Genomic DNA, 10,576 nt, shown 5'->3' with positions numbered 1-10,576 from the left:
GCTATTTCCAAAATAAATGAAAACCTATAAATAAAAAATTATTTGTACGGCGCGATAGCCTCCAAAGAGATTTAAGGCTGATCTTCTCTTCTAATTTGCGTCGTGCTCCGTTTAGGTTTTCCTACAAATTGGTGGGACGTGTACTACATATTTTATGCCGACTCCGAATGGCATCTGCAAGGCAGATGTGTTTTCACTGAGAACCATTTTTAGCAGAAATACAATCGGAGTGCTTGCCAAACCACTGCCGAGCGACGAATCCGCTTAGAATAACTTTCTTTTTTTTTTGAAAAAACTTTTATGTCAAATTTTGTTTTGCCAGGGGCATGCACCCAGGATCTTTGGTGTGGTAGGCGGAGTACGCTACCACCATTGTCACAATGTCGCTGATCCTGCTAACTTAGCAGTAAGGGATACATGAACGAAAGCATATAATCAAAAAATTCTAGCAGTTGTTGTATAGGGAGAATCTCTTAGAAAGCTCCCAATTTTCAAATTCTTCTGTATTTTTTTCCGTTTGATGAGGTATGTTTCTTTCTCTTCTAATGCCTTAACTGTGGTATGTAAATGTAAGGTGATTAGATTATTTCAGCGATAAAGCGAAACAAACACATTTGTGTTTAGAGGATATCTCGAAATCTCACTAATAAGCTATCGGCAATCAATTGGTTTGAGGTATTCCTGGAAGAGAAACCGATACACATTAGTAGTTATTTTTGTACTATTATGCACGAATATATGAGTATAAAAGCTGGCATTATATACATGCACGATCAAAATATGTATATCAAATGTGAATCCTGCTATACGTAAAAGAAGAATCAATTTCATCGAAGTCTATCTACCTGCTTAAACTGAAATATCTTCGTAATATGTTGCATTATATAATCCATGTTCATGTAAGAAAATATTCGTGTATATTCAAGGAAATCCTAAGCAATAATAACAATAAATTGTGACAAGACAAAAATTTATATTTGAATGTGCATATAAATAATGAAATAATCAACCCTGCAAAAATTGCGATTTATTTAGGATGAGTCCGGGATGAGTCGCAATGGAGTATGCGACTAATGCCAGTTTTAATCTCTTTGTATGCGTTGACCTGTTCCCTTTTATTTGAGCATGTCCCATGAAGAGATTAATTGTACCCACTTATACCCGAACGGGAACGATAGGACCAATTCCCTTTGAACCCGTTGGGAATGAATGAAGACTAATCTCTTTTCTCATCAAAAAGTATTAGTTTTCGTATGCTTCGAGGTTGTGTAGATTTTGAATGCAATATTAGAACTTTTCGTAAAAAAACTGTTAGATCCATCTATGAAAACTCATTCCGTTGCCGCTTTTTTTATGTTTCTCAAAACAGGCTACATACATCTCAACCTGACTAATCCCAACTGTACCCAAAAGGGACTAGAGGGGATCAATTATGCCCCAATGCAGACAAAATGGATAAATCAGGAATCGCCCTCTTTAGGGATTAGTCGCACTATTTTTTGCAGGGAAAATACAAACTATATATGCATGTGTGTATGCAAATAGGTATAAATGCGACAAAGCTATAGCCTGCCTGTCGAGTACAGTCAATGTATATACATACATCACCTTAGCCTATGGTCATTTGTTTAGCTAAGATAATTCTATTTCATTTTGTTATTTCCATTAGTGTTTTTTGTAGATCTTCCTTACACATATTTAATATTTTGCAGGCAGCAATTATTCAAACAATATTAGCCCCACAGTAAATATATCAGATTTATATCGAAATCGATTTTAAACGAAATGTGCTCACAAATATTTGTTGTTAAGATATATGTACATTAGACTAGGTTGATTTATTAACCGATATCGCGCCATCGATTTTTCGATAGGATTTGGGCTCAGGAAAAAAATTTCCACTACGAGTACCAAAAAAAATAATTTTCGGGCCTATGAAATTTAATTTTTTGGACTTTTTTCGGCTTTGATTTTTATGATTTTTTCATGACCTACAAAAAAAAATTTTCATTTAATTGTAAAATTTTTTTTTTTCAAAAAACTGTTATCTGCAACGCTTTTAGCGGACATTTTTGGGTCGGACAGGGTATACATAAAAATTTTACAATTAAATGGAAATTTTTTTAGTAGGTAAAAAAAAAAATCTTAAAAATCAAAGTCGAAAAAAAGTTAAAAAATGAAATTTCGCAGGCTCGAAAATTACGTTTTTGGGTAAGCGTAGTGGAACTTTTTTTCCTGAGCCCAAATCCTATCGAAAATTCGTTGGCGCGATATCGGTTAATTTTCGTCCATACAAATCGACCCACCCTAATGTACATGCCTATGGTTGTATATATGTACGTGCACCATCTCTAATCCTTTTTCTTGCCTTGTCATGTCTAAAAGGCATACCACAGACAATGAGTTGCATATTGTCCAAAATTGCCTCAATGGCTAAAGTCTAGTTAAATTAATAAATACTTTGAAATACTCGAATTTCTTTTGACAGCTGCCTGAAGTAGTTTTCTAGTTATTTGTATATGCAAGTATGCTAAATTTTGTTGTAAATGAGCTTCTCATGCTTATGTGATACTGTGTATACATTCTGTAATTCAGGTTTAGTTGAGCCGCCCTTTCCGTGAGTAGCTCACACAGACTTTCCAGAAGTGTTATCAGTAGTTTGCCTAGCGACCAAATTAAAAAAAATATCAACAATTAGGACCTATTTTTTAAATTACTCTGTACACCTAGGCTACATGTTGCCTCTTTATCTAATTGCTATACCACTACTAATAGCTGAAGTTTTGGCCTGGGGAGCGCGGACCACGGGCACAAAAAGTGCTGTACCACCGCTCGAAACCTTCACAGTCGCCATATTGCATAGCGACACTGGTCGCAATAAGTTGTCTGCCTTATGCTGTTCTTGGAGGGCGCCGCCTCCAGATACTTGCCATGTTGACTCCTTTCACTAAGTTGGTTACAATCGCGGTGGACGACGTCGCCACACTTTAAAGTCCATTAAAATGAATAAAGGTGTACTCCGATTTATTATATAATCAAGTATAATACCTTATTTAAAATAACTTTGAATAAACACGTCCGCAGTTGAATGAGTCGAATATTATAATGGTGGCGGTGAAATATGAACACTATTGTCAATCGACATTTTTATATTTCACCCCACATATGTATTTTATTCTTTCTTACTAACAGCCTTACAGTAGCTGAGAAGATATGTGTAATATTTTTTATTCGTTATATGCTACTCACAATGACATATTAACATTGTGAGCAACGATGTTGCCAGATGTTACTGTAGCAAGATGATTTGAGGAATTTTACCCTTACAACATTTTCCTATCCCATCCTGCACTTCCTACAACTGCTGTCAATGACAAGACCTAATTTGAAAGCATGTGACGCCTGAGAGCAGTGTCCAGTCCAAGTACCCATCATAAACCTACGGGCCCCTCTTTTCAATGATAAGAGTTAGTCTTTGTCTTTATGATCTCCGCCGCATTTTGGTTTCACACCTGTCCTCCTTGGTCAGTAATGTGAAGCTCTTGTCTTTTTTTGATTTCGCCCAATCTAAGTAGGAAGTGTACGGCACAAACTTCGAGGTATGCGTCATTTTTAGCTAACTCAACCGCTTTTTTATTTCCATCTAGTCACATATGCCAATGGGAAAAAATTTTATATTTCTCCCTATTGGATTTTTTATACCCTAACACATTTTTAGATGCTATGGTATGTGAGATTATGTACCTCGTCTGCCATTTGAGCACCCTTCCGTCAGTCTTCCACCTCTATTGTATCTCTTGGAGACCCTTCAAAGCGCAGATGGGAAACAAGGTAGTCGGACCGTCTAAAGTGGTTTCTGTATATTTTGCACAAAGTTTATCCTATAGTGCCACACCTAGCTTAGGCCTGGTCCAATTCGTGGGATAAGCACGCTTAGAATTACTGATTCAAACAACTTCTAAATATTTTCGTGTTATGAGCTAACTGTAGTTATCAAAAATTTATTGAAAAGTTATCGTTTTGTTATCAAAATATTACCTATTTGTTATACGCGTCTCATATGTTTGTTATGAAACAGAAGCCTTTAATGCTTCAAAACATTATCGGTGACACATCTGTAACATCTGGAAGAGAAGCTGCTATCTCGGCGATTACAAACCGATAACTCGATGCTAGTTTCTCTTCCGATGAAAATCCGATACTAAACAATAACTTGTTGGAATCAGGTGTTATTATCTTATCTTATAGCATTAAATATTTGAGAAAATACCCAAGCCCAACCACCCGGATTGCTGTTGTTTTTTGTAATAGCGATAAAAACAATCCCCGAAGATTTTGGGTAGTGTTGTCAATGTTGATGGTACTTTGGATGGATATAGCTCCGTTACGTTCCGATAACAAGCACCAATAATGTACAAGCCCGACCATTGTGGGAACGATTTAATATGATCAGATTGAGCTTTCTAGTTCGTCCCGCCCCCCACGCCCAACAGGATTCGCCACGGGAAGGTGAGTTTGAAAATTGGTTTCCATAAGCTATTAGTTGCACTGCAAGTGCCTTGAAAGGCTTGTGTAACACAACCCTTTGGATAATTTCGGTATTTGAGTCGACAGGCATACTTGCGTAGGTGTATTTTATGCCCCCTAACCCGCTGAGGGCTCTGGAAGGCTTTTAAGAAAGGTTATTCAATAAACTTCATTCTAATACATAACTAAAGAATGGCTGAAGGAGTTTTGCTGTATATTGACCACATGCTTTTAACAACACAGCAATCGCTTCTCTTTATTTTTAAGTCACTGCTGAAAGATGCTACTCTCATAAGTTTAAGGGATGTGAGAGTCTTCTAGATCCAACGCACGGAATTCTTGTTCATCTCTCACTTCATTTTCCTGAATATTACGATACTTTGACATCTAAATCGTGGGAGCCCTATACCGAAAACTTTGACCATGCCCAACTCCCTTCACTCACAAACCACATTTAATGCTATCAGCCCTACCCGTGATCCCAATATATATCGGAGGAAATAAATCATCTTAATTAGATACAAATAAAGAAATAAATAAAGATTTTCTGTTCTGCAATTTATTTCATACTTACAGGAAAATCATAGATTGAAACAAACTCTCCGAATTCAGTCTCAATATGGTCGTATCCATTTGTGCTGTTATAGCGGAACCTATAGTTTGTTTGGAAGTCTGTCACTGAACATATGCATTTATTCGTCTTTAGCTGAGTTTTCAAAGACATATCTAGAACTCGAGTAAAGTCCTCTCTCGGCAAACGAAAATCATACTCTACAAGTCACTTATCGTACCCGTCCTGCTATATGGTGCAGAAGCATGGACCATGACAACATCACATGAAGCGGCTATGGGAGTATTCGAGAGAAAAGTTCTTCGAAAGATTTATGGGCCTCTACGCATTGGCGATGGCGAGTACCGAAGAAAATTTAACGATGAGCTGTGTGAGCTCGGTCAAGTAATTTCCTCGACAAGCTTTCCAGTGTTGGGTATATTCTTAATTTTCGTTTTCCCCACAGTTCTCTAGAAGCAATTTTAAAGCTTAAAGTTAAGTGCAATTCATTGTACTTTATAGTTTAAACTGACTTGCTGCCTTAGCTTAACGGACATCTACCACAATTGTTTTTCTGTAGTCACATTTTTGCTCCAATTTGACAGGATAACTAGAAACATATAAGTGCCAGTTCGAAGTAATCATTTAGTAAAAATACAGGCTCGTGTTTGAGCGCACAATCATACATGCAGCAGCGAACAGAAAAATAGCAGTGATAATTTATATTAAATTTCGTTATTTAATTTTTTTTTGCAAGAAAAATCTTCTAAAATTTCGTTACGAGAGGTTTGTTCTCCAATGATGACAGAACTTTGACATTCCCAAATTAAAAATTTTGACGGGTTTTTTTTATGAAATAAGGAAAACGGGGAGTAATTCAATCCCCTTCAGCGAAAATTGTAGTAGAAAAGCTCCTTTTGTAGTATATTAGTAGTGATAATAAATTTGTAAATGCCATAAAATTTTGGGGGAAATAATTCATTTTCTATTAAATATTTCGTGAATTGATAAAGAGTCATGATGGTTTGGCCACTTTCTCAGAATTTCTTTGAAGAACGCCGTACGTTAGAATTTTATTCAAAAGTACACTATATCAAAATTTGTTTCAAGAACACCCTATCAGAGCATAAGTTCAATGCATTTTGACATAAGAGATAATGAAAAGCATTCTGAGAGAAGGCGTTCTTCAATCTAATTCTACTATAGGGCGTTTTCGTGACAAATCCTGAAACGGGAAATTTTTGAAAAATGTTTTGAGATAGGACGATTTTGAACAAGCCGCTGATATGGGTTGACATTCTACTCAGCAGCCGCAATGAACTGACAAAAATAAATAAAAGAAAATGGCTTATTGTCTAAGAACTTTATATTCCGGCCTTAAATTTGGCAGAAGAGTTCAGCTTTTGTGCGGTCCTGCTACGCAGGGAGTATTCTGAAATTTCGGAAAGCTCTTTGCCGTTTCGTATTCATGGAAGTATTCCGGATAAACCGTTAATTTAGAATAATTGGAGCAAGGAATTTAGCAGTTCAGTACTTATCGGGTATTTGTAAACTAATTGCTTCGAACTTGGGAGCAAAATGACTGCTATTGTCAAAACAATTGTCAGCCGAGCAAACCTCTTGTGCTTCAATCAGGTTTGTGAACCATGTAATCGTAAAAACGTTTTCGAAAAAATTCAAATATTTGAGAAAACTATAGGGAAACCTCGAAATTTTTGGAGTATAGAGTTTTATAGCCAAATCAATTTTAGTATATAAAGTTGAAGTTCCGACAATTTTTCTACCTCACCGGAAGTGCGAAGTTCAAATCCGGGCAAAGCAAAATCAAAAATTTGTAGCGAAAATCAAAAGGAGCAGGTCGCAAATTCGAAGCGAAACTCGGCCTAAATCGTAAATAGCTACTGCTATTTTTCTGTTCGCTGCTGTATGTTTATGTGTATCTAGTAAGGCTTACCTTAGCCATATTCTTTGATATAAATGCATTTTATTATGCAATATTAGGGTATGTCAAAATAAAATTTTGTATAAAAAATTCTTATTATTCATATATTCATAGTAATATTAAAATGCTTTAATTCGCGTAACTCTAATTTAGACTAAGTGCAAGTTATTTATTACAGTTAGTACATCACACCACGCTTAGTGCATTCGAACGCGGTTTAAAGTACCAGGCTCTAAAAAGTGTCTGTTTCTAAAATAGTACCTGGTTCAGAAAAAGTACGCAGTTTTTAAGGAATTTATTGGTTCTAAACAATCCTGCAGGGAAAATCTCTATAACAAAACTGGTACGCTTCTGGTGCTTTCGATTCCACTAGCAGCTAGTGTTCTAAGTCCTTTTGCGTGGTTTTAACTGGCGTCCACGTCCATCGTCCACTACTCATTACCTTTTCTATAGTTCCGAACTAGATTATGGTCGGAATTTCCTATCTAGTTCATTTTTGGCACTATTGTGATTATTCGAAACTAGAAAAAAATCGTAATTAGATCTCTGGAGGAACTCACATAGACTGAATGATTCCATGGTGTTACCAGAAGTTTGTTAAATGACCAAAACTGAAAATCGCAATTATTGGGACTCAAGGGGTGATAAGCGCAATACAAAGCTTTATAGCTTCAAAGCTTCCGCAACTCAATTTTCAATCTCACCTACGCGAGGGGAATCCTGTTACAAATATGAGTGTATCATACACATATTTAGCCGGCGAGGCTCTGGCGACCCCAAGTTCCTCATGGAACTAGGGGGTAGGGAGGCCTAGAAGCATTAATTTGGTCGTAATAATCGTTACCGAGATGGTCGGGCTAGTAACCAAGGCCTTCGGGGAGTGTCCTTTTCGCTACAACACCAACAACAGCAGTTTTCTAAGGGTGCGATGCATAATTCAATCTAATAAAAACCAATAAAACTGAATTCGTAGACAATAAATATGTAGATTCACGTGAAAAGTAAGGCTGTCTTTTAAATCTTACAGTTATATATATCAAAGACTTTAAAGCGATTGATATCTTTACATAATACTTCCCTTATCCTGTGCTTACAAAGGTTTCTAATATCAGATTTGTTTACTTTCAGAAAATCTATGTTTTTGCAGTTTATAGGAAAACATCGTTTGCCCCTTTAATTAAGTAGCTGATGAATGGGTTGAACGTATATAAGTGTATTTCTAAGTAACTGGCTAAGCCAATAAATAGCCTTGTATAAATTTTTTGAATTAGTGTAGCTGCATTCGCTAATTTGGGCAGGCCTTAAAATGCATTTACGCTTGACTTGAGACATGGTGACCTGCCACGTAGTATTTAAAGTGCAAGGACAAGCTTTAGATGAGAGCTGATGATGAGAAATCTCTTCATATGTCAAAGATATACGGTAATGAAACTGAAATATCTGATACAGAAATGTGGCCATCCCCAACCCCCCGCCTTGTTCAATGAGGAGTTTGGGGTTGCCGGAATCTCGGCGGCTAAATATGCGTATAAGGTATTCATATTCGTAACTACGGATTTCCTTCGGACAGGTAAGTGCGATAGTTTGGTTGGGGAAGTTGAGAAGCCTTTACGTTTTTTAATGTTCCTCCTTGAAGGAGGAAAATAAAAAAAATAAAAACCAAGCGAAAGAAACAAAACAAATACAACTAACAAAAAAAAACCAAAAAAAAAATAAACAAAATAATGCAGAGGGCCTCACAGAGTCAAATGAAACAAACGAAATAACAGGCCGTAGTCCTCATCGATGGCATTCTTAAATCCTGCACTTTCTGCGAAGCCTCAATTTTGACTAGAACCATCGTCTTCTGGCAGCTAAGGTACGCTCATTTTTATCCAGAAAAGCTAATCATTTAGCTGAAATTCGTATCGTATATCAGTACTTCTAGATCAAAGCCTTACCGTTGGCTGGCAAGGCATGCAAGCAGTAGATTAAATTGATCAATATGATCTGTAATAATTGCGTGTACATTAGGGTGGGCAAAAAATATATATTTTTTTTAGCTTTTGGTATAGTGAAAATATCGATCAGAACAATCCAAGAATAACAAAAACAAATTTTAGATCTAAATTTTAATGTTTAGATTGTGTCAAATTGCACCTTCAGTTTTCCCATAAAAATAGTGTGGGAAGTCATATACAATTTGGGGTTAAACTTTAACTTGGAGTGCACTCTAAAAGTGTCAAGTTAACATACCATCCTTTTAAAACTTTCCTTGAGGGCTGTTAAATTTCTTATAGAGATACGTAAAGCTAACGATTTGGGTTCTAAGGGTTATAGCTCTGGTGCACTTTCAATATAAAGGTGAAAAATCCCAAAACGATTTCTTTGTAAAGACTTATGATGTCGCGATGATATACTTCTAACTAAAGGAATTAAGGCTGACATTTTTAAGAGGCTCTCTACCTGAAAATTTATTTCAATATACCAACAAAAAAAAAAAAAAACCATAGGGTAGATTTTTCAGTTAAAATAAAATCTAAAAAAAATTTAATATGATTGTGGTGTGCATTTCGCTCTTAGGTCTGGCTATGTTGAACTGACCGGTCAATAAAAAGGTCACATAGACTGAATGTGTCCAAAGTATTACCAGAATTTGTTATACTAGAAGTTTTCTAGGACCTAGTTTTATTGCTGCCTCGTGATCTCTACTACCCCTAATAACTGTAGCATTGAACTCGCGTGCGGAGGACACGAACACAGAACGCGATAAACCGTTTCTTCCTGCAGCTCGCATTTCCTAAACCTTCTGTTATTGACGACACCTAACTTATAGGCATGTGACGCCAGAAAGCAGTATTCAGTTAGTATGCACAACGTGAGCCTTAAGTCGTTTTTTTTTTCAGAGATATGAGCCACTTTTTATACTCAGCTGAGCAGAGCTCACAGAGTATATTAACTTTGTTCGCATAACGGTAATCCGTAACGGCATAAACTAATCGAAATAGATCTAGACTTCTATATATCAAAATGATCTGGGTGAAATAAGAAATTCATTTAGCCATGTCCGTCCGTCCGTCCATCCGTCTGTCCGTCCGCCTGTAAACACGATAACTTGAGTACATTTTAAGGTATCTTGATAAAATTTGGTATGTAGGTCCCCGGACGCTCATCTCAGACCGCTATTTAAAATGAACGAAATCGGACTGCAACCAAAGTGGGCGTGCAAATTTTGCAAAATATGTATAATGATTTTGTTGCTGAATATAGATATCGCTCCTGAAGATTTTAGGGTGACTATCGAAACGGCCAGCTGCAACAGTGAAGTAAAATTGCTTTATTCGCACTGAAAACCAAATAGGTCAAATAGCCTACTTAACTTCGATAAGAGTTTTCTGTGAAAATGGGCGAAATCGGTTGAAGCCACGCCCAGTTTTTATACACAGTCGACGGACTGTCCTTCCGCTCGGCCGTTAACATTATAACTTGAGCAAAAATCGATATATCTTAACTAAACATAGTTCACGTACTTATCTGAACTCACTTTATCTTGGTATCAAATATGGCCGAAATCCGAC

The 10,576-nt window shown here is 36.6% G+C and overlaps 1 protein-coding gene across 24 annotated transcripts in view; it reads left to right on the top strand.

Annotated features, from left to right (window-relative positions):
* Nucleotides 1–10,576, top strand: part of LOC137244961 (cyclic nucleotide-gated channel alpha-3) — a 978,574-nt gene that overhangs the window by 742,814 nt on the left and 225,184 nt on the right. The gene's annotated exons all lie outside the window — the stretch shown is intronic.

This window comes from Eurosta solidaginis, chromosome 3 (assembly GCF_040869045.1).
Source record: "Eurosta solidaginis isolate ZX-2024a chromosome 3, ASM4086904v1, whole genome shotgun sequence".
In the NCBI taxonomy this organism is placed as follows: domain Eukaryota; kingdom Metazoa; phylum Arthropoda; class Insecta; order Diptera; family Tephritidae; genus Eurosta; species Eurosta solidaginis.
This window is presented reverse-complemented; position numbering and strand designations above follow the sequence as displayed.